Here is a 25,122-nt window from a genome sequence, read left to right as displayed (position 1 = left end):
GAGCCAGACTTTATCACCCAACAACACTGGTTGACCTCACTGATGCTCTTGTGGCTGACTGACAGCAAATCCCTGCAGCCAGGTTCTTGTGGAAAGCCTTCCCAGAAGCAGTAGATGATAGCAGCAGTTTAATGCCCATGGTTTTGGAATAAGATGCTCAACAATCACATGTGTAATGTTCAGTGTCCCTTGTATCGTTTAAAAAAGGCAATTGGCAATATTTTGAATTATATTCTACTATGTTCTTCACATTGTCGTTATGCAGAACTTAATATGGTTGTTTTTGTTCCATTTTAGTAAAATTGGATTCACGGTGAATTCATTTTTGTCAGTTCCTGCAGTTTCTCTGAGCAGATGTTGTTATAATTTACACACCACAGTCAACTTTCACACAACAAGGATTTACGCATTAAACTGGGAATTTCAAACTGTTGGCCTCTCCCACTGCTTGTATCTTTAAGAAATTATCAAACTAAGAGTGGTTTCATCAGGGATAATCTCAGATGAACTGAAATGGGTATATAGTCATTAATGCTTTTAATGGACAGTTTTCATATCAGCGCATAGCAGTTAAAAGCCTGTCAAAAAGAATTTTCTCCTCAATTAATCCTCTGCTTAGTTGCACATTTCAAATGAATGTTTTCAAGTCAACAGGCACCACTAATCTTTACAAGCCCAGCTGAATGTTGTGTGCAAAGCCTTCGGCACCTGCATGATTCATGTTAATATCCACACACTGCAGAAGCATGTAATGTGTTCCTGGTTTTTCCAGTTGTAATGAGCTCAGGAAAGGTTCTGCTGCTTGTCTGGGGGAAGGTTTGTGAGTCAGGAGAATTTCAGGACATATTATGTGAAACAATATTATCACAAGGTCCACCTGATGATTGCCTCATTATAAATGGTCTCCACATTGACTTTTACCTCAGCAAGACAGAAGGCTATTAAAATATGCTTTATTCTCCTTCTGGATGTTCATTATTTCTCACAGCTAAGGATGCTGACATCTGAAACAAAAACACTGAAGTGACAAGTTGAGATAAGCCTCATACGCATTTAGTTTTTTCTCCCCATTTATTTATTTTGTTTAAATGACCATGTATGATGAGCTACCATCATGATAATGTAATTTTTGCAAACAAGCTTACTTCTTTTACACACTGCATTTCTTAAACTGATCTTTGACTAACCAAAAGAAAGGTCTTTATACAGCTGCTTCAGACATTTCTGGGACAGACTGATAATGTCTGAGACTTATGTTGTTGATAAACATATGGTACAAGTCCCATTTGGACAGCTCTGTACTTACGATGACTTAATATGCAGCTTGAGACAAGCACAAACCAATCCCATGACCGCGTTGTCAGATATTCCCAATAAAACCTCTAATTATTTATGTTTCTTAAGTGCTCCAAAGCAGAAAAAGTGTTTCGTTTAATTTACTTAAGTAAGAGAAGCAGCTTGCTAGAAAGAAATTGGGCATTTTCTTCTCAACACAGTTGGGATTCTTATAAATTTGCTTCTTGAGACAAAATTGAAGGGGCTGGCATACCCAGTAAGTCTTTAAAGGGATGAGGTGTTCATATGGGCAACTTCTCAGTTTATGACAGTCCCTAATTACTTCCAGGTAATTCAAATGTCTAACTAGTTTGTTTGTATACAGCAGAGATGGGGACCTGAGTTTGAGACTCGGACTCGAGTCTGACTTAAGTCGCACACACAGTGACTTCAGACTTGACTCGAGACTCATCCTCAAAAGACTTCAGACTTGACTCGAGGTGCAGGACTCGTGAGCAATGTTTATTTTTAGAAAACGTCTGATGAGCTTGCTGTTATTCTATTTTTTAATGAATATTTCAGATTTTTGTCTTTAAGCTTATCAGCTGGTCACATTTTATAAAACCTGTCAGCTCTAATCAGGATTCTAAAGGCTTTAAATGGGTGCATTGTTTTGTTTTTTTGTTTTTTTTTTTGTTGTGTTGTTTGTATACACTGGTTGTCCTTTCTGTTTATACTGTATGTTGTGTGATGTACACTGGTGGCAAGTGAGTTTCCCCATTGGGGATTAATAAAGTTTTTCTATTCTATTCTATTATTCCCCTCCCTACGTTACCTATAACCTGCCTACATCACACGTACTACGGATCTGCTGTACGCGACCACACTTGAGAGAGGACAACAAACACCGGCAGCTGCTAAACCATTCATCATAAACTTTGGCTTTAAAACTTCATACAACAAGGCCCAAACAAAGAAGCACGAACGCAAAATAGGTTAGTAACCTGAGGTTAGTAAACATGTTTAGCTCAGCATTGGCCATCTAACGTTAGCTTGCTTCTTGCTTTAGCTATGACTTACCTGAGGTTAACTCTGACTGTCGTTCGTTATGAAAAGATGAATGAGCTTGCCAAACTTATGGTGGTCGATTAACGTAATCATTTACGTCCAACTGGCTGCCATCACATTAATTATTAACGTCAGCTGAAAACAGGTTACAGGTTTATTGTTGATCATGTAACATTACAGTTTTATTTAGTTAGGCCATAATGTTACACTGGTTTGAGAGTCTGGGGTGTGTGTTGACTTGCAGTAGTTTATAAGCTTTGATTAGTTGTAGAGGCATTGTAAATTAGGCTACGTGGTTGTGTTCTGTAAGTGAAAAACAGGCTACAGGTTTATTGTTGATCATGTAACGTTACAGTTTTATTTAGTTAATGTTACACTGTTTTGAGAGTCTGGGGAATGTGTTGACTTACAGTAGTTTATAAGCTGTCATTAATTGCATTGCACAGTCACTTGGACTCTTGCTCAGAGACTTGAGACTTGATTTGGACTCTAGCTCAAAGACTTGTGAGCATATCTGGTATACAGTACCCTAAAGGTTCATTTTGTTATCCTATACTGTTTTCTAATGTCCCTGATATACTAGTAATGAAATCAGACACGTATGTTGATTTGATTAGTATTTAGCAGCATAGCGTACCCATGGTATTTCCCTATTGTTCTCAGAACAGATGTTCAGTGGAATCCAATGGAACACCACGGGCATGTAAAATAAGCTGTTAAAACAAATATTAACAAGCTATTCTACATATGCTGCATATTTCCAGATTAAATATTCAAATTCATTGTGTTTATTTAAAATGAATTAGTTTTATTTAGTATATCTCTCAAAAAATAAAACTGTGTGGTCTGATACAAACACACGGTGGTGATGGCGCATAGATAAGACGCCCACCTTTGGTGTGGGAGAGCAGGGTTCGATTCCCACTGTGAGACATCCACCATTGTGTCCCTGAGCAAGACACTTAACTCCTAGTTGCTCCAGAGGTGTGCGACCTCTGACATCCATAGCAATTGTAAGTCGCTTTGGATAAAAGCATCAGCTAAATGAATAAAAATAAATAAATATATAAATAAATAAATAAAAAAAAAAGCATCAGCTAAATGAATAAACGTGAACACAACTGACCCTTAAGCTCTGCCTCCCCCTATTGCAATGCTGCAAGCTTTCCATTCTCACACATATGCTGATTACAATAATAACTGTGGCAGATTTACCATGACAACTGAGGTGATTTTTTTGTCTCCATGATTTTACATAGACATAAAAAAAAACGGCTTCTCCAACAACCATGGCTTTTGTGGTCTGAAATTATGACTGTTGCTAGCAGATGACTTTTTTGCTAGTGTGAGCTAATGCTAATGCCAAAACACCATGTGTTGACTGAAAGCTCCTTCTCCAGCTGACCTTTTAATGTCACCTGTTATTGGTTTAACAAGAACCCTGTAGATGGCGCTTTTAATATGCACTTGATGGCTAAATACATGATATCATGCTAAAAGACTATTCTAAAGCTAATTGTAGGCTATCTTCACCAGCTGGTATTCTATGTAGAAGACATGGAAATAAGGAGCAACAATATTTATATACAGCAGGGTAGAGTTAGTCGTAGTATTATGGTACCATAGTACTACCATAGTTTTCTTGCTTTTATCTTATGTTTTTGTATTATTGTCTTTTGGGTATTATTGTCTTTACACTTATTAAAGCACTTTGTAACTTGTTTTTGAAAAGTGCTCTACAAATAAAAATTATTACTAATGTAATTAAAATGTTTGCTCTCTTGTATGAATGGTTTGAATGCTCACCTTAGAAATACTTGGACATGTAACACTGTGGTTAGCTTTATACTGTTTGCTTTACCTTTACAAGAGAAAAGGATGTCAGGAAGAGTTTGGCAAATGACATGCTATGTAACACAAATTTCACCAGAGTTGCTGGAGTGTAAAATTCCACAAACCAATAAATTCAGAGCTTCTGTCGTTACTCTAAACTACTGAAGCATCTTGGCTCCCACGTAGTGGATATGTCAGTCCTGAACAGGTTTTTTTTCTAATGTAACCTTAATCTCACAAAATAATAGGCTATAGTTTTCTAATAACATGCTCTTTGCCTTTGAATAATAACGATAGGTAATCTCTCCTGTGGAGTCCCACAAGGGTCCATCCTCGGTCTACTCCTTCTCTCAATCTAGTTGCTTTCCCTTTGTATTTCCTACCACTGCTAAACCGATGATACCCAGCTTTACCTATGATATCCAACTGCACATCAGGCCTAAACTGCCTCAGTGAATGTCCTGAGGACATCAAAAACTGGATTGCCCTCATTTTTCTGCAGCTCAGTGACAATAAATCAGAGACTATGCTCTTTGGCCCCCCAGACTCCATTACCTCAAGCCCTATGCTACGAACCTTGGTTTCGCCAAGTGGAAATAGTCATCCATGCCTTAATATCCTCATGGATCGACTACTCCAACTCCTTCTATTCCAATCACCCAGTCATCCATATACTGCCTACAACTAGTTCAGAACGCTACTGCTATACTGCTGTCTGGAACCTGGGAAAGAGCCCCCACCACCCCATCCTGCTGCCCTGCACTGGCTTCCAGTTTACTATTGAATCATGCTCCTGTTTTTAAAGCTTTTAATGACCTGCTGCCCCCCTATTAATCTGACCTCCTCAGTCCCCACTCCAATCCTATATCTCTCCTTTCCTCTGACACTGGCCACCTAGACATCCCATGATCAAACTACAAACTAAGTGGTCGCACCTTTGCTGCCACTGTCCCAATCTCACATCTCTCTTAAATCAGCCCCTTCCCTAAGCTCATTTAAAATTAAACAAAACTTATCTTTATTCTGTAGCATTTTTGGCCCCCTGAATTTTGCCCTCCTGTCTGTTTATATTATTTGAATTCTGTTGAATATACTTTGGTCAAATTCTATAGTTTTTAAAGAGGCTATACTGTATGTAGTTTCACTTATTAATAAATCATCAGAGTTGTGGAACCTCTGACATATATAGCAAGTGTAAGACACTTAGGATAAAATCTTCAGCTAAATGTCAGGTGAAAACACAGTGAACATCAGAAATACTAATTGTTAGCTCACCGCGGCTAACGTGACCGGTGCAAAATACTAAAGTTGTAACATTATGGCTTTCTATATGACTTCACCAGCTAAGGATCTATATTACTATCTTGTGTACCACAAGTATTATGTCAAAGTGTTGATTTTAGCCTGCAAGAAATGAAGTAACAGTAAACAAAGTAAATGTGGAGCGATTTGTTTATATTAGCCTAAAGTGATACAAGGCAGGTCAGCCAGCTATCATTAGCACGATCCACCACTGTTTCTTTCATAACGTTCAATTTAGATTTATTGTCATTTTACGATACACAGCTTGTCCACGTCTCAGTCGCTGACCTTAGTTATGTGACCAACATAATATACAATAATGCAACATATTTGGTGGAAGACCCATTCACTACAGAAATGTTACTTACCGCAACCTACTTGTTATAAACAGCTGTGCTGACATTGCTGAGCCTCTGGGGAAAGATACACAAATAGTTATGTTAGTTAGCTTACTGAAAAGCAGTGAGGCGAGCTAAAGCTGATGTGTGACATTGGCTTAATGCAGTCAATGTAATGTTATCATGTAACAAGCATGGATTAGTTCAACCTAAAGTTGATAAAAAATATTTCACCCATTGCAGTGGGAGTTTCCAGCATGTTGTGTGATGCTGTCTCCCAATGATTCTGTTAATAGCCCTTTTCACACTGTCTTATTTTCCGGGAGGGTTGTGCCAATATTGCCGATGCTCGCTGCGCTGTCTGAAAGGTAACGTCACAGAGCCGAAAAAGGGATTTGATTTGATATGCCTCTGAGCGGGAACGTTGGTAGTAACACAGCAGCTACAGGAACATGACTGTGTGAAAAGCCACAGCCACATGCAGGTGTTTCTTTATTTATTGTGGGATCTCTGTATGAAAGTCGTTGTGTATCTTATTATACTCGCTTATGAGTTCAAGCTGAGCATGAGTATGAGCATACACCTGGTTGCAATTTTAAAACCGGACCTCTAGTGGCCACTGAAAACTACATATTTCCCCTTTAAATGTGCTTTATAAATAAAATTTACTTGATCAGGTTACTGCTGTAATGCTACTTAGCTTGACATGCTAACATTTTTAGCTTAAATGAGAGCAGATAAACAAATAGTTAAATCTATTCCTTGCACTTTTGTGGTTATAGTTTTTTGTTTTGGAAAGGCTAAACAAATCCATATCCCAAAAACCCAAAGCTTAACAGGCCTGCCATGCCGAGTTATGGTTGCTAAACTGTGATTGGATGTTTACTGTTTGGGGGCAGGATAACTTTTATCTAATACTTAACACACAGCTCCTTTTCTCCTTCATAGTTAGATGTTTTGGGTTCTTCACAAGGCTTCTTGTGCTTTAAAAACATCCCTTTCACTTTCAGTTTTTCTGATGTTTTGATGATATGACACTCTCTTGCTGTGTTTTCAAGTGCGTGTTTCTTGGCCCTAGACAATCCTCCACCTCCGCTGTGAGCTGAGTGACAGAGTGTCCCGTCTGGCTGTCATCTGGCCTGACCGTAACAGAGAAGCTCATGGCTGCATGCACATTTCTTTGTGCCAAATCTGCCTATGGCATTGACACTATCTCAGCTGGAATGAGCTTGATTCAGACCCAGAATGCCAACGCTACTGTCTATAATAGTAGTTTTGAGGTTGCTCTTAAAACTTGTCCCAGACACATCATTTTTGTTCCTTTTGGTAATTTTAAATAAAGCAGCAACACAAGAAACACAATGGAAGAGCCCCCTTCCCTTCATACAAACACATCCATATCCCTGGTCATGCCACTCTATGTAAAATAGAGCAATTTAAGCGGTTTAGTGCAATCTAAACACCCTAAAATATAGTAATCTGGAAATCTTTGCCAAGTGCATGTTAACTTTAATGAAGTTGTTCTAGTGACCTCTAAATTTGATTTTAATTCAATACATCATCTGCCAAGTTACTTTGCCATTGTTGGCAAGAAAATCACAGTATCCTAGTTGTCACTGTTTTTTTTCAATTAACATAAGCTGTCCTAAATATGCTGAACACGCTTCTTCTTCAATACCACCCCAGGGGCAATGCCTTAGAGAACAAAATAATTAACAGCTGTGTTGACACTTAAATCTGTGGCGTTTTACTGTTTTCATTATCTGTGTCAAATTCGTTTAGCTGTGTCATCTCTGCTGAGAACAAACAGGAAATTGTAAACATTTAACCATTTTGAAATGCCATCATTTGAAGATAAATGACATGACGTCATTATCCTTCCAACTATCCTATCTTTTTATTGACTTTATCCTTGCTATCAGTGAACTGGACAATGACACTTCACAGCAGGAATATGTGGTTGGATGTGGGTTTTTGTCTTAAGTTAGAAAATATCCCCACTACACCCAGGAAAACACATAACTGACCAGTGTTGGGGGTAACGCGTTACAAACACACATTGCTGTAATCAGATTACTTTCGTCTGTAACGCAGTTATGTAACGCATTACTGTTGATAACTTTAGAAATCACATTACAGTTACAATAATAACAAAATCATTGCGTTACTTGCGAACTGGTTCTTGAGCTCTCCGCATAACGGGAGGAGAGAAAAATTAATCATACGTCCCTTTTCGTGCGTGTTTCCGTAACACTTTTCCGACCTAACTTTTGACTTGAGTGCCAGTTCATGAGGACGCAGAAATGGCAGAGCTGACAGAGCTGCCAAAGAGGTCTTTTAAGGGGTGGAGGTATTACTTCATATTGTTTCGCGAAAGGACAGAGATACCCTCTAGTGCGCTTGTGGCGAGGCTCTTCTTGTCTGACAAACGATTTGAGAGACTCCTGCCCATGAGGTATAACCACTCTTTGATAAGCATGTCCAGTAAGAGGGAAAAATCTACTTTAAAGCCATAGTTCGGCTGGTGAGCTACAGTAAGTTTGTTGTGTGGGTTTGGTGATGAAGGCCAGTGTCTTATTTTTTTATTGATATTATTTTCAACAAATTAATATTTGCACTAGATGGTACGAAGGACAACCTATTTTAAGTTATGTTGTATTGTAATGAAATTCATTATTTAAAAAATAAATGTTTCCAATGAAATGTCCAGTTTAAGTTCGAAGCATTATAGTACTGTACTATAGCCTTGTTCTTCTCTTGACAAATGTTGGGCTTATGTTTACAACTTTGTTGTCAGCTTTGTAGTATTAAAGAGCATAAAAGAGAGATCCTGTGTGTGTCCTCAATATAATTGGGATGCTTCTATATTGATTAAACAAAATTGTAACATGTTAATCAGTGTGCTTTATGCTTTATGCTATAATGTGCTGGTGTATGGATTTTACCTTTAGACAAAACCAGGTTAGCTATTTCCAGTCTTTATGATAAGATAAGCTAACTGGGTGCAAGACTGTAGCTTCATATTTACTGTGTACATGAGAGTTGTATCAGTTTTCTCATCAAACTCTCTGCAAGAAAGCAAATAAGGGTTTCCCAAAATGTTTTTTTTTCACTAGCAAGGACCACACCATCTACAGATGCATTAAAATTATTTATTGATGAAAAACAAAAAGATTGTGGGAGAGGCTTGGACTCGCTGTACAGCTTTGGTTTGCTACTGCATTGTAGTGAAGCTTTATTGGGAAGTTTGTATTACTTGAGCATGACAGAACCCCAGAAGATTCCAGTTATTTGAGAGAATATTGAACAGATCGGAGATCTTTGAGATCTTAACGAATGTAGCAGTTGAAGGCTATGCTTGGGAGGACCAGTGGCACATGATCTGTATTAAGTGCTTGAGAATGCCATTTCGGGAGGACGAGCTGGCAGCTCTGATCCTGAAGGAGTGACTGAAATAATAGATAGGAGAGTACATGGCGGAAGTGCTGGTGGAACCAGAATCAAGTTGCCACTTGACTGGACTCGGAGACAAAGAGAGGATCTGTCATGGTTATGGGTTTGGATTTCCGGAATTGAAAGTTTTTTGGAATGGTCTTGAAAGTGTTCAGGGGTGTTTGGACTTTCAAGTAAAAGATGAGTGTAAGCTGGCCAGACTGGCTATTGCTGTAGTGCCATAGTAGTAAGTAAGTAAGTAAGGTATCTGTGGATGTTAAAGGCTGGTGCGGGGCAGCCAGGAAGATCGAACAACAGGAAAGTTAGGTTGTATTGGTCATCAAAGTGGCTGAAATTCTTCCAAGCTGACCAGTAGGATGAAGGGTTTGAAGGTGCTATGCTGTTGATGAGAGTTCTGGGAGTTTACAATTAGGGGTTAGGGAAGGATTTATGTGATGAATGTTGTGAAAGAATATGGAGGAACCAATGGGACGGGGATCTTCTGAAATGAGAAATGAGAAGGAGAGTCAACAATGGCGATGGAATGAGCTGCATGAAGACCGTATTGGTGAGTAGGGTTACCTGTTTAGGCAGCACTTGAACGGCATGATGATGATGAGAAACTATTGCCTCCGAAACGTAGGGCCAGATTTAGAATAATGACTATACAATTGTCCATTTCCATGTGGGTGGGAAATTGCAAATGAAAAGAAAGCATACTCTCTGGAGAGTGCCTCAGGAAGTTCCCTTCAAGGAGTCATTTGGCAGGTTTTTGGTGGGCATGATAAGAAGAGCACTACAATCTTTGCATAGACTAGTGGGAACTGAAGGATGGGAGATGATATAGTTAGGATGACAAATGGGAGGGATTACCTGTGGATGCAGTGAGGTTGATGGTTGCCTGTTGGCTGGAATGTGTGAAGAAGGAAGACTTTAGTTTAGTATGGAAAGAACTTGCTGCTGCAACGGCTGTGATGGACTGATGGGAGTCGGTATCCTGGTGCTGCCATGGTTGCTAGAGGTGTTCTGCAGAGGGTACTGGCATGCTGGTACAAAATGCTCCAACTGAATCCAGCTGCTGTGGTTGCTGGAAGCCCTGGTATCCTAGTGCTAAATGCCAGTCTGGAGCCAGCTGCTGTGGTTTCTGGAAGTGGACTGCTTGGAGCGCATCCCAGTGCCAGGAGCTAGATTGAGCTGCTTCGGTTACTGGAAGTGGGCACTGGCATACTAGTGCCCCTGCAAATTCCCCTGCTAAGGCTAACTGATGTGATTAGTGGAGCTCAATGACAGTGGGCCCTGATGTCCCACTGCGTCCTGGATAGCGCTGTGGAAAGCGGGGTCTTAGGTATGGAGGAGGCAGCTTTCGGCTTCTGATGCTGCGTCTGCTGATGTGGTTTGATGGATACTTCGAAAGTGGTCGTCTTGATTCCGTCTGAATAATTCATCGTCCGATGCGGATAGAGAGATGGAGTACATTCTCAAGATGAGGTAAGTGGATGGATGAAGTCGCTTGTAGTAATTCACAACACGGAATAGTGGTTTGGCATGCTTGAGATGACGTTGCTTGGTCTCGGTTCTGTACAGTATATGAGAGCATGAGATGGGTTAGGTGAGTATTTATGGAAATGTTTCAAGTAGCATGATTGAAGTGTGGTCCTGCTCCTAAAACTCTACTGGATAGCTCCAATAAAACATTAGATCTTATTTATGCCTAAAGCTGAACTGATGAATATGAAGTCTCACAAAGCAAAAAAATCACTTTACTGGTGACACATAGCTTAATGCCAAAGCTACTGGCTGTGGCCTTCATCCTGTGTTATATGTGCATGTTTTGCCCATTTCACCAATTACACCACCTCCCACACTAAGGTCATTGCTGTTGTTATAATCAACCAACAGCTTCTAACAGATATCTTCTCACAAGAGTTGTGCACGTTATTTTCTTTCAAACACTTTGTTATTTTATCAGATTAACTATATGTGTCATGGATATATATTGTCATTAGAACAAGAGTCAGCAAAGACTGATCAACAAATGCAAGATTTCTATAGGGAATGGCACTCCTTCACACAAAGAGATGTTGAAATAGCCTTCTTGTTCTGCATAACAATTACACATCCAATAGTATTTTTAAATCTGTCAAGACATGTTAAGAAAAAAAGACAACTGCTTTTGTCTTTCAAACATGGTTTTAGCATATTGTAATTGTGCCTCTCTCTTGTATAGGCCATATGATGGCCATGGAGGAATTAAATCTGACTTTCCTGTCTTTATTTTGCAGGTTATCCTGCATTCCTGTCCTACCTTGCACTTGCATGAACTACTTGTTGTACTTTAACATTAGAATAAATCTAGCTGTCACTCGCCCAATACATAGCTATTTCAAAGGTTGCACAAAGGAAAGGAGATTGTGAGGCTATTGCTAGCATAGGCAGAAGTGTTTTGATAGCTATTTTGATAGGGTGGTTTGTGAAATCTTGTGAATAAGAATATGAAGTAAAATGTCAGTCAAAGCAGTTAAAAGTCATATGAAATACAGCAAGAATCAGGGCCTAAAGCTTCATTGCAGCCAATTAAAGAAAAATATGCCACAGGCTGAAACAAGAGATGTTAGGTTATCAGGTCACTTCTATTTCATAGCAATTAGTCTGCTGTAGAGTCAAAGTTCTTGTGAAGGCTGAGCTGACCAGCACAGTCTGAGTAGTTCTACAGACCTGGCACAAGACATCAGTTAGCTCAAATCAAAGCCTCTGACCTTTGCTGCCACAAAGATTGTATAGTTTTCTTTATAGTGCTTCCTACGATTGTCGGCGTACATATCACAGTAAGGGCAGATCTTGTGACCTCTTGGCCTATGTACAGGCCACTTTTTACCCCTTGCTTGCTGATGCCCTTCATGTTGTACCACACATGGCCTTCATAAGGTAGAATAATAAAGAAATAGCCCAAATGACCTTTTTAATGTTCTACAATTACCTTTAAAATTCATTGTGGTTCCAATTATTTGCCAGCCTAGCCTTCCAGCACAGAAACAAGTGTTGGCATTAAACATAAGTGTGAGGGGATATTGTGTCAATTAAAGGGCTATGTGTAGTTTTTTTAATGAAGTGAATCACTTTTGTATTGCCTGTGTGTGAAGGGGTTGTAATCTCACTAGAAAAATTATCCACTTGCCAGGTTTTTCCAGGTTACCTCTGACGGCCAGTATGCCTAATTCTATGTGAATACTCCGGGTCGGATTTTTCGGCATGTGCACTCCCGAGCCTCTTGCCTTCTTATTCTGAGGCGTACACAAAGCAACAACACCGCAGCTAAAAACAATTCACTGCAGTAATGTTACTTACAGCAGTCTAACTGTTAAAGGTGGCAAAAATCTCATTTATAATATTAGGTCTAGCTCACTAACTGTTTCGTTATCATTCAATACATTTAGCTGTGCTGACATTGCTGAGTCTCTGGTGAAAGATACACAATTAGTTATTGAAAAGTGTCAGGGGAGCTAACGCCAATGTATCACTTCGGCTAAATGCAGTCAATGTAGTCAATCATGCAACGACCATGGATTAGTTCATCCTCAAGCTGATAAAAACATGACTGTAACATTGCAGTGGGAGTTTAATTGAGTTTCCAGCATGTTGTGTGAAGCTGTCTTCCAGTGTGTGTCCGATTATGCTCACTCATGAGTTCAAGCACACGTATGAGCACACACCAGGTTGCAATCCGAAAACGCACCGCTAGTGGCCAGTGGAAACTAAATAATGACCCTTTAAGGCAGAATAACAGCAGCAACATAAGCACAGTGGTCGATTTACTCATTAAGCCTCCTATTGTCTTTTTAATCCCCTTCAGTCTTTAAAGTCTCTAAATAAATGGTTGACTTTTGTTGAGATTTTTGGGTTCAAATTTAATCACTTTTCTTAATTTAACGGGGTACACATTTTGTATACATCGGTGTTCTTTGGGGTCAATTTGACCTCAGGCTGTTTTAGCTGTATAAAACTATAAAAAATCCCTATAGATGCATTAGAGCCCTAACCTCACATAACCATATTAGTAGTACAAGAACCCCTGATAGTTCACATGACAGAAAGGAGGGACAAACATAAAAGCTTGCACAGCAGCCTTCTCTCACTCTCCCCACTTGAATGACAGGGAAGACTTTGTGCTGCTAATGTGATCAAAATGGTTTCAGGTTTGAAAAATGACCTCACATCTTATTCAATAAATCAACTTTTTCATTGACTTTAGCAGAAATATCATGTGTTATGAACCTTTATATCAGATATCAATATTCACGCTGGGCAACAAGTTCAGTTTAACTTGCCGCTTTTTTGTCCTCTGCACTCGATTAACCTTTGCTCAGGTTTAAAATGTAATTCTTGCACTGCCATTATCGACACAGAAACAGCGAATAAAATTTGTATTTGTGCAGCAAGGGCAATGTAACATATACCTTCTGTTCCTGTTTTGTGCACTGAAATAATGAATGCTACAAAAGTGATCACCTATTAACACTTCTGTGACATTATTACATCAGTGGCAAAAGCTTTTTGCCAAAGTTTTTAATTGTTTGATTCAATAAAGCCTTTTTAATTAGTCTCTCCTGGTGAAATAAGCATAGATTGCACTTAAAGCAATTGATTTTGAGAAGAACAACAAAAAGCAACAAGTGGGGTGACAGTGACAAACAGATGATGGATAATTAATTCCCCAGTGGTTGGGAAAGAAGCTAAGCAGACTAGATGGTGTAAACTGAGGGAATACTGCCTTTTTGAGATTTAAACTGATTTGATAATAAGTAGCAAATGCATGGTTAGAAGAATAACATAAAATAAACTTTGACTGATTAGATAGGAAGTGATATTTAAATGAATTGTTCTTACTGAGTGACCCGATGCTAAGGTTCATTTGACATTTCTGCTGAAATGCATTGGCTTACACACACTGGACGTCTTATTGTTACTGTGCCTGATTGTTTTATTTTTCTTAGTATCTACTCTCTAAGTACTAAAATTCAATCATTGTAGAAAACTCTACATATAATGTAGGCCTGAATCATTTTTCATGAATGTTTTGGCCTTGATATTTTATTGACAATTATCTTTGCATTGGCTCCTGCAGAAATCTTACTTTTGGGGACCCCGATGCTCCAGAAGCTATTTTGTTATAAAACCTGTGCAATATCAGAGTTTATGTACTGTAGTAGCTACAACTAAACAAATAATGCAACATTTATCTCCAGCCTGTAGCATTCAGCACACCAAACACTGAATTATTGATGCTTTTTGTCAGTTCTTTGAGGCAGTCATCCTACTCTGCCTGGAGTTAACAGGTTAATCACTCAACTACATTTAAGCCCAGATTTCCACAGGTTGACGCATAAAAAAAAAATACACTTGAATTTGGATGATCTGATGCTATACATACAGTAAACTAGTCATGATGGCACTCTGGAGGAAAAGAGAGTAGGAAACAAACAATGTCATTAAATATGGATGTATGTCTTCTCTTCTAAAACAGCGTATTTGACCAAGTAATGGATTGTTCACATAGCGATTGAGACACAAAGACATAGACTATTCAAGCAAAACAATACGGCCCTTTGAGAGGATATGATAGCAGGGAAAAATATCAAAAACATTCCGGTTAGTAGTCAGCAGCAGCAAGATACTGTAGTGGAAGTGCTTGGGAAAACTGCACACTGACAAGTTTTTGGTAGTCTGACCAGGTTTGTCTACAGCTGTTCAATTTTAACTTGTGATGAACTGATTTCTTTGATGTATTATTCTGATGCCCAATGTTCATTAAGACTACTACTTAAAATTGTCTTTTACAGTCCTTGAGCTGTACTCTGATAGACGTGTGCTTTTATCTGAAGGGCCTCTTCCATTTTCCTCTCAGTCCACTAATTGGCATAAGTGAAAAATCCACTGCACCAATGACACTAATAGATGTGAATGTATTGATTCTTCATTTATGTGGTGACAGTAAAAGGTCAGAATATCTGTGGGCGATCAGCTCACATGATTGAAAAATAGAAAAGACAGCCCATTTCAGCTTTAAAATAAAGAAATACATATTGAATACAAGCCTCTAACTAATAAGGTACTATATATCCTCTGCATCAGTGTCTTGTTTATGATTTATGTGATTGATGTGATTTTGTTTCATGTTGCAATTTAATGTACAATAACAAATCCCCCATCAAGATTATCTATCTAATAATACTATTATCTAATAGTTATCCTCTTAATTAATCTCTTGACATGAGAGGTAGAAAATAATAGTGTATTTTTTGCATTTCTTAATTTCATGATCAACAATATTTTTTGTATTTAAAGTCTCTAAATATATATAAGCTGTTTAATCTCCAGGAAAGACGTAACCTGTTCAGTTTTACTTTGTCTAAAGTCTGTATTTTCTCCTCTCGTCCATCATCTACAGGTCAAAGGCACTTTTAAACTCTTATCACGTTGTTGAGGGAAGGATAAATTAAATGGCATGGCAAAATGAAAAATGTGCATCATAATAACAGCCACGATAAAAGGCATGTGAACACACTGACGTGTGTCTACTGACAAGTGTGGTCGTGTTTTTAAAAAAGAGCAATATATGTAGAGATCCAGTATATCTAAACCTGTTCCAGCCTCATATAAACCAAGACCTGGGTGAGCGATAGGTTTGCACCGGCACTGAGTGGTTACCATGGTAACAATAAGAAAGGATCATACCAGGGCCATCTGTTTATTGGAGAAAAAAAAGACATATAGACAAATAAACCTGTATTTTATGACCATGAAAAATTCAGCAGATGTAAGGTTCAAACACCGGCCAAAGTTAATTTAAAAATAAAATGAGCTAGAAATATAGTATGTGTCTAAAAGATAATGAATAACTGAATTTAAGTACTAACCATTCATAAAATGTGCATTTATAACATTTAGGAATTCATCTTTCTTTAGTAATGGCATACTCATTATACAGTGTAGAGTTAGTAGATATCTTGCATTACACATGTCCACATTTTACAAGGTAAACAATTTAAAAAAACTATTGTCAGGGATTATTCCCCACTATTCTAAGTCTCTTGGCTAAGTCCAACCTTCATATGGAGGTACAATATAAAAGATAACTTCCACTGGGATCATATGATGGTGAAAACAATATTCTATTTTATCATATATTTTATTTCAGCAAACTATTGCTGAAACTATTCAGAATCAACTGCAGTAGGTTTTACTGAAGTATGTGTCACTGTGTAATGTTCTCAGTTTAGTGACTTGCTGCTTACACTCAAAGCATAACAGATGCAAATCAGTCAGAAAACAATGATTGAATTACTTATATAAATACAGTATATGACCAATAAGCTCAGTAGAATGAAATAATATTTCAGTTGTTTTGGTCAAAGAACACTGAAATTAAGATGGCAGAAATGACCCAATGGACCTGCAATAGCAGACACTAATCATTCTCAAACTATAAAATCCAATAACTTAATAATAATAATAATAATAATAATAATTCAACAATGATTCTTCTGGCAAGGAATTCCTTTGTTTTGTATTTTGGTATAAAGTCAAAAGACCTGTTTAACCAGTCTGATATATGCACTTAAAAACACAATAACAGTTATTTATGTTAATGAGAAACCCGTGTCAATATGAGACATTGTTTGTTTAATTTTATAGGAACATAAACATAGAATATTCATTGATTAGACTGAAGCCACATATCACAAGCTTCATATCCTGAAGCTAATTTGTAGTGTCCTTCCCTACATTGCCTTTAACTGCTAGCAGCTGCTTAAATTAATACATTTTTCATCAACCTTTAATGAGCAATAGCTTAAAGAAGGCATTTAATGGATCACTGTTGAATTATAAACCTTCATGAGTTTATTTATGAGACTGGTTGTGAAGGAAAATGCATATCATGTAGTATATGACATTTATTTACATTTTCATAGGGAATAGTTTCAATGTACAAGGTTGTTTATTTGTCATTATACAGCACAAGGCTGCTTAACAAAACTACACTGAACAAAATTATAAATGCAACCCTTTTTTTTTGCCCCCATTCCTCATGAGCTGAACTAGAGAAGATCTAAGACTTTCTCTATGTACACAAAAGGCCTATTTCTCACAAATATTGTTCACACTGTGTTAGTGAGCACTTCTCCTTTGCCGAGATAATATATCAAGATGCTGATCAGACAGCATGGGTATTGCACAGGTGTGCCTAAAGCTGATGTTACACGGAGCAACCTTTAGAGCAATGGTGCTGGGCAATGTTGCTGTCAATGGTAATGAGTAAAGATTACTACCGTAATCCCCTTCTCCCGCCACTCTGCCACCCTCCCCGCACCGCTACTATCCGTTCAAAACATAGTCGGACTTGCCACCAGCACGATTGCCCAGCAACATTGCTCAAAAAGTTGCCCCATGTATCATTTGCTTAAGGCTGGCCACAATAAAAGGCCATCTGCATGCTCGTCATCCTCATTGGCTGCAACTTCTCATAGCCATTGAAGAGGAGTGGACCAACATTCCACAGGCCACAATCAACTACCTGATCAACTCTATGTGAAGGAGATGTGTTGCACTGCGTGAAGCAAATGGTGGTCACACCAGGTACTGACTGCTTTCCGGACACCCCTTCCCTGGACCTCCCCAATACAGTGAAACTGTACATTTTCGAGTGGCCTTTTATTGTGGCCAGCCTAAGGCACACCTGTGCAATACCCATGCTGTCTGATCAGCATCTTGATATGCCACATCTGTGAGGTGGATGGATTATCTTGGCAAAGGAGAAGTGCTCACTTTTGTTCAGTGTAAATTTAATTTCAGTGGCCAAAAATGAAACACTATCATTTCCTCCAAAGTTGAATTACTATGGATATAATCATGTCTCTCCATAAAAGCATGTGTCATACAGCTGAGTCATGAAATTATGGCTTACCCTTTTTAGCCAAAATCACTGGTTACTGTGAGGGTACTCTTTTATTAATCTTAGATGTTATTTTTGTCTAGACAGATAGCAGAAGACATATTACAGACAATGGCTTTCCTTCCTCTTTTACAACAAGGTTTGTCTGACAATCACATATTTTATTTTCAGGGCACGGCTAAACATTTCTTAGGAGTGGGGGTTTGCCACTGATACATAACCTGAATAGATTAACAGCTATTAAAATGCAGCTACAGATTTAGAAAGGGCTGTAAATATCTATCATTACAAATCTGGAAATTTTAGAGCAGCACTGAGCTGTTGTCCCTGGTAATCCTTTAAAACCCAACAAATTCAGGGAATTTGGGAAACTAATGCCATGCTTGACCACTCCAATATGCCTACGCTGGTTTAGCACAGCAGTGTAGTGAACAGAGCTGGTTTTGACATCTAAATCACTGTTTGTCAGCACATGTGTGGGGAGACAGTTGTAATGTGCCGCTACCACAGTCCATTGGAAAATATTCTGCAGGGGAGATCACCGGTTCCGATCATCGGTCTGAGAAAGGTTGTGCTGTGTAAGCCATAATTATTTAATTTGAGAATGAAGCAGACAATAATCATTATTAAAATGAATGACAGCAAAAAAGCAGACTAATTGAGCATGTTAAGTGTCCTCAAACCAAATGAGGTATGACTAAATGCATCCTTGGAAATATGAAGCTGCATTAGGTTTTGGAAAACAAAGAGTCATTGCAGTCTTTACCAAACATTACAGCATGCAGAGGCATATGGTTATGTGCCAGATACATACAATCGGCAATCAGCAGAAAACTGCGTGCCAAGGTGCAACACCGTGATTTCTAAATGTGCTGTGACTATGATGGAAATCCTAACTAAGCTGTGTGCTGTGTTTGCCTGTCTTTTTCATTACACTGTGATGCGTTGTCTGTTCAGCTTCAAACAAGTGCTGAAGGCAGTCAGGCACAGGAAATGCAGATGAAAATACTATCACTAATTTACAGGCCTGGTGTCAAACATCTGAGATAAGCCTGAGATACACTTTTCCTCCAGATTTCCATACTGCAAAATACTGGTCTCTTTATGTGCTCTATTAGTTTTACTTCTTGGTGACAATGAAAGACTGTAAAAATAGACACCGTGATCAAAGGCACATGTGGGACTGGTGAGAAGAAAAAGAATTAATCAGCAGTCGGAGAAAGTGGGTCTGCTGTCTGTCTAAAAGCAAAGTAGAATCTATGGAGCCGCTCCTCGTGCTTCTCCTCTGAGAGCCAGGTGTTCAAAATCACCTGGGGTCACCATCTCTCCTTCCAAGTGGGCATCCATACCCTCTGCAGGCGCTATCAATGTTTAAAAGCATTATAAGCGGGGAGAGACTGAGGGGCAGAAAAGGGGTTTGTCATATAAGACTAAAAGCAAGAGAAAAAAATATTAGAGAGCGAGTCAGTGGAGGAAAAAGCAGGGATTGCAGAGTAGAAACTGTATAGAGAAGAGGTTTCCCATCTATATCTCTGAAACCTCTTATTTCTGAAACCTTAAGTGGGTTACTCATTTTCGACAGTTTGTGTAAGGCTGATCTAAGAAAGTGGCTAATTCCCCACCCTGGTTTGAAGCAGGCTATAGGACAGAAGTATGAAAAATTGATGGGAAACAAAGGATAGAAAAAAATTCCTTAATTGTCTGCAAAACACCAGACAATAATTTTATTTAAACATCAATTTAGCCAGAAGGAGAAGTGCTTTGCAGTGTACAACTGATATATTAAATACTAAAAATAGTCGCTTCATATGCAGTGGGTTTAATTACTCCCCAAAGGTGTAGATGAAGACAGCACTGTTTTTGTTTTGTTTTTCACTTTCTCTGGTGATGTAGCACTTCTGAGGATGACACTGAGCTTTGGCATTGGGGCCAGTTACCATGTAACACAGTACAGTGTTATGTGTAGGCTTCATACAGACTCACGTTTAGCATAACTAATATCCAGAAACCTGTGTTGTAAATTACAACAACCACAACCATCACTAAGAAGTTGGTTGGGTGAGAAAGCCATTGCTGGAGATGTTACAAGTTATTACTAAGTGCCAGGGTATTCTTGGTAGTGAGCAGCATGTGTGTAAATAAGTGCTTGATTTGGGAAGGCAATATGTGACGTGCAATGAGAGGGTTGAAGCTTACTGCATGTTTTTTTTGACAGAGTCTGAATCACAGCTTTGCCTCCACAAATAGAGTCTGATATGCCGGGAAGACCTTTTTACCTCCGGTGTCCACCCTTCAGATGAAAGTGTCAGGGAAATACTTGATAATATTTTTGATCCAGCATGGAGTTGGAATATCAAACAGTTACTGAGATTTGGAGCTGATGAACTTTTGTCCTGCCATGTGACATTACAGAAAACTCCCCCACACACTTGACACAGCATCCAGATCGTTGAACATTGTGTCAAGTGTGCATTTGAAATACATCAAGTATGTCTTCCTCATACCACTGTTTAACTTAAAGGGTTGAACCCAAATAAAAAAACAACATATTTAAAATTGAAGTACCTTATTGTGAAGAGTTTTCATAAAACTCTTTCTTTCTCCATTCACTTTGTGTTGGCTATCTGCAACTACGTGCATGACTAGATACCACAAATGAGAAAATATGTTTTGGGTAATTTGAAGTGTTTTATTTTATTTGGGAGAACAAACTCTTTACGTGGAACTTGCATGGGTTTTATATTACAGATACACTGCTGATTTCATCTTTATTGAGCAAAACTGACAAAAGAATTTATAGATATCTGAAACATATGCTCTATGTTTGGCTATGAAACTGCACGTTGAGAGTTTTTTCATCACCCATTTCCGCACCAGCTCTCTGCATATATTGTTTGAACTATATGTAGAGTGCTTGCATTCAGTGGATGATAAATAGTGCAACATCAAGCTCTCATCAACGGCATCATTAGACCAAAGGTGTTGGGAGCAATACTCCACCATGTGACAACACATTGTCAAAATTGCAAGGTGTGACTGTAGTTAACGAAAAATCTGCATCTCAGAACAAATCTTTTTGTGCTGGGCTGGACAGAACGCCGGCACTCGCTGCGTTTTATGTACTTTTCAAGTTGTCAGCGTTAGCCATGTCACATTCCTGGACATAGTTCTGTGAAAGCAACCCACTGTGCTGTAAACGAGATGAGATGAGTCCTGTTGAGAGGTGGCTGCACAATCTGTCTCTTTCTGTGTGCCTCTGACCTTCTAATGATCGAGTCATGGGCCTGGGATGGCAACCTTGTCTAAAACTGCAACTCGAGCCAGAATCTGAGGAGGGAGATATGAATGGTTAAGACTGTGGTGCACAGAGACTTATTTCACAGCACCTTGCAAAGCTGATAACGAAATCCCTTTGACATTAGGGAGGTAGCTGCCCTCCCTTTTTAATTACCTGGGAAACTGCAAGCCAGTATTACATAGCCTCCAGATTCTTTGATGGCATTTGTCATTTTAGAGAGATCGGAAAAACTGTCAAGTAGGGCTAACCCCTCTCTAAACTAGCACATAGATTTCCAGCTAATCCTGGTGGGAGAGGGAGACTGAATGGATAAACACTGAATAGAACTGAGAAAGTAAACAATTTTAGCTGCTGCTTAAAGCATGTCTTAAAGTAAACACCGCCGTCAAAGAGATGTTCCCAAAGTGAGAATGTAGAACAGTGGTTTTACTTTAGACTGGGGGGTAAACCGCAAACCAGTATGTGGTTTTACTTATTTATTGTGCTATTTTAGTTGTTGGGGAAGATTTTTACAGAAGACTTTTCCTCTCAGAATGGCTGAAAATAACCCTTGAATAAGACAGGGACTTTGTAAGCAATATGCCTGGGGTGAAAAGGCGCTAAAAGCTAAGGTCTGCTCAAAGCTCCTGTCTGATCCACAGTATGCTTAATGGCATGGTAACATTTAAGGTCATGACTGGTGTTTCTTTATGTTTTTGTTAGTAATGGAAGAGCATTTCTATTGATATGTGCTCAAGTAATTAATGAGGTCACAGGACTTCACTTGACGGAAGCATTACAGTTTTGACGGTTTAAGGGTACAAATGTTCTTACACCTACATTCAAGATATGTATTGTTTGTAATCCTTAATATGCAACATGGATGCACAAACCAAACTACATAGGTTTTACATTTCCTTTAAGCTTGACAACATTGCCTTCAAATCCATGAACTCTCTCTCTCTCTCTCTCTCTCTCTCTCTCTCTCTCTCTCTCTATATATATATATATATATATATATATATATATATATAAATGGGTTATGCTTAGATTTTTTGAGGTACAATAAGCCACTTCCTGTGTACAAAATATATTAAGTCACACATTTTGAGCTTTGCCTTATTATTCTTAAAAAATACTTTTATTGTTTTGTGCTCATTTGTCCATTCTCAATGAGTAAGACACTTTTCAGGACAAGATTCAACCCAAAGGTCATCATTTGTCACTTAAATGCTAGAGTACCATGAAAACAATCTAGTAAACAATATTTATGTAGTCTCAGTGTCATCTCAAATACACCAATACATAGTGGCTTTTTGCCTTTTTTGATAGACAGTCCAGATACAGACAGGAAAAAAGGGAGGGGGTGAAACACATGCAACAAAAGTTCCACGGCTAATCGAACCCAACACATTCACGTTTATATAGAAAGCATCTTAACCACTAGTCCACCAGGACGCCTTGCGTTTTGATTCTGTATTCCCCAAGTGTGTTTCCATTATTCTTGTTACTTTAGTCACTCTGCTGTAATGGAGAAATGAAAGAGATTTTGAGATAGACAGATACAATCATTTAATTATTCTGGTTTCATAGAGAAAGCAGGTTTCAAAAACGGTTATTCTAAATAGTAATCAGTGTTACGTATCCTTTAGAGCCGTCTGGATTTTAAGTAGCACAGCGAGGTGATGATGAACGACTCTGAAAGAGGATCCTATTTTTCTCCTTGATCAATGTTATCTCTCCTTTTTCTGAGATGTTTTCTGCACTCTGTTCTTGTCCACTTGCGGTAAGTCTCTCTTGAGATAGTGACAGTGGAACGTTGTGCTGAGCACTTTAACATCCCCTCTGTTCTTGAGACACTCTTTGTCTCTCATCTAGTATGCAACCAGACAAGCACGCTCATAGGTTATCTGTGATCATCACATACCACCATTAACGATAACACCCAGAGCACCCAGAGCAATTCAAACATCGGTAGCTGGGATGACACAGTGGTGTTTTTACAAAATACAAAGCAAAATATAAGCCCATTTAGTTTCAAACTTCGGTTTAAAAAGTGTATATTTGTTTCATGACAGATTTCCTCCCAAGCAGTGTTTCTGCTGCAGTAAACAACACCCTCAAACCCTGACTAAACTGTGTGATTTTCAGAAAACTGAAACAAAATATGTCTCAGGAGAGGAGAAAAAGAGAAGTGTGCTCATTTGATTTACTGCAGAGACTGCAAAGAAGAGAACTTGAAAGACACAGGTTTACTAGAGTGAAGCAAGGCTTCCCCCGGCACATAGTAAATTATGTTTTTCACTTTTAAAGTCAAAAGCAGAACTAGAACTAGGAAAACAGCCTTTGAGGGGAAAGATGGACATCTGTTAAGTGAAATATGTTTCTGGTAGGAATTTATTATCTAGGTTTACATGCAAAATGTTACTCAATCAGGTTTATGTATGTCCTGTAAAAAATCTTCAGTGTTACTTATTGAAGCTCATTAAAATGTACTTTCATTTGGTAAACATTTTTCATACAGCAAATTTCTTCAGCACACCACCATGATCACTGATTATCTCACTGTTCTTGTTGTTGACCTTGCTATTTTTTTTTTCATCCAGTTGCTTTTCATCAACATGAGACTGTACCTTGTGCTGTAACTCAAATATCTTTCAAACATATTTTTTAACTACATGTTAAAAGGACCTCTGCATGTTTGTTATGACGTTTAGTTTAAAAGCTCATTGATACATTCCACAGGTCTGTCATTAGATACGGGGAAAAATCCTTGAGTAAAGGGTCTGCGACTAAATTGTGCACTGAGTGGTGCCATTGGTGTTCAAATGCTGGTACTTACAATTTTCCTCTAGAGTATTTAAACTGCCTGGTTGCTAACTAGGACTGAACAGCACAAATGTATGAGGCAGTGAGTGACTTTGAAGACTTTATCTTGTCTAAGAAATATCTGAACATAAAAGTAACATTTACCAGGCATGAAAGACTTATATTCTCCTTAAATTTCATGTTATAAATTATCAGTTTTTAAACAGTCCTCCAGTGGGCTGATAAGGAGGTGAAAAGGTCTTTCCTGTGATAAATTAAGATTCCTCACTCTGCTCCTGACATGTGATGTGCGTGAACGTTCTCTACATTTAACACTTTACATGGACTGTGGTTTCCAATAGGCTCACTGGAAGTAAGAGGCATTTAAAAAAGAGAGCGAGGAAGGAAAACCAGCCAAGCATTTACTAAGTAGAGCAAATGTCTTTATCCCTTTAGACAGCAGTGAATGTACTATATGTAGAGAATAGAGGATAAGTATGTGAATGCCCCTGTTTTGTTCCATCTGAGGCTGATCCAAACTAAATCTATCTAGTCACCTATTTAATAACAGGTAAATATTTCACTTTTTTAAATAAAAAACTTGGACTTTGAACACATCAGTATGCTTTGTTTTGTATGCTATGTTTAAACTCTAATTCATTACGTATTTGTTTTTTGTTTTCTTTTACTTTTAGACCAATAGCTACCATTTGTCTTTGTTCAGTTAAATCTAAAAAAAGATAAATGTTGTGTAGCATAAAATTACTTTCATTGATCAGATATTTGACAAGATTTAATAGGATGCAATTCAATATAAATATTCAATAAATGCAAATGTA

General features: G+C 38.4%; 1 protein-coding gene and 1 long non-coding RNA gene across 2 annotated transcripts in view; both read right to left on the bottom strand.

The window, feature by feature from the left end:
• hs3st4 (heparan sulfate (glucosamine) 3-O-sulfotransferase 4) overlaps positions 1-25,122 on the bottom strand; it is a 90,560-nt gene that overhangs the window by 17,422 nt on the left and 48,016 nt on the right. The gene's annotated exons all lie outside the window — the stretch shown is intronic.
• Positions 9,839-25,122, bottom strand: part of LOC123966138 — a 42,680-nt gene continuing 27,396 nt past the window's right edge. Inside the window, exon 3 of the long non-coding RNA XR_006823896.1 lies at positions 9,839-10,824. This is a non-coding gene — a long non-coding RNA (uncharacterized LOC123966138). The remainder of the gene's footprint in view (positions 10,825-25,122) is intronic.

The sequence above is a fragment of the Micropterus dolomieu genome, linkage group LG02 (assembly GCF_021292245.1).
Source record: "Micropterus dolomieu isolate WLL.071019.BEF.003 ecotype Adirondacks linkage group LG02, ASM2129224v1, whole genome shotgun sequence".
Classification (NCBI taxonomy): Eukaryota; Metazoa; Chordata; class Actinopteri; order Centrarchiformes; family Centrarchidae; genus Micropterus; species Micropterus dolomieu.
The sequence above is the reverse complement of the archived record's forward strand: the minus strand, read 5'-3'. Positions and strand labels throughout refer to the sequence as shown.